A 668-nucleotide genomic window follows, 5' to 3' on the forward strand; every position below is an offset into this window, starting at 1 on the left:
CTAACAGCGCGTCAATTCTACGCAGACCGCAAGAGCTGTGATTGGTCTGCTAGAACCCCTCCCTCTGTATGTACTTAAGTTTTGTGTGTGTTTATGTGCACTTTAATATATTTCAATGTTACACCTTCTTATAAAAAATAAAACAAAGCAAAGAACAAGTGTCTTATCATTTACTATACTACATAGATTATACATCAGTAGTTGTCCGCGACAAACAATGTTGATCTGCCGTGGTACAAGTCCTTGTGGAGATTGAAAGTATGCCATCTTCTCCTGTTCCACTGTGGTCTCCATTTTCTAGTTTTAAATAATGATTTAATGATTTGATATTTATTTGTCGCCGTCATGGCTATAATGCTTCTCCGACGAGCCGCTTCTTCTTCGGCTTTTGCCGTGGTACTGCGTGTTACACCAGCAACATGCCCGTGGACACTGCAGACTAGCGGTTTGCATGTGTACTGCACGTCGATGCGGAAAACGACGCAGAAGTATAAATGAAAACTGACGAATAGCCTACGGCGTAGGTCCGACGCAGAAGTATAAATCAGCCTTAAATTGTGACAGATTCTGATTATTGTGTGAACTATGCCTTTAGATAACTATACATCTTGTGTGTTTGATCAGATGTCTGGCTCTGATATTTCAGCAGATAGAGAAAATCAGACATG

The sequence above is a fragment of the Sinocyclocheilus grahami genome, unplaced genomic scaffold (assembly GCF_001515645.1).
Source record: "Sinocyclocheilus grahami isolate Dianchi unplaced genomic scaffold, SAMN03320097.WGS_v1.1 scaffold287.1, whole genome shotgun sequence".
Taxonomy (NCBI): domain Eukaryota; kingdom Metazoa; phylum Chordata; class Actinopteri; order Cypriniformes; family Cyprinidae; genus Sinocyclocheilus; species Sinocyclocheilus grahami.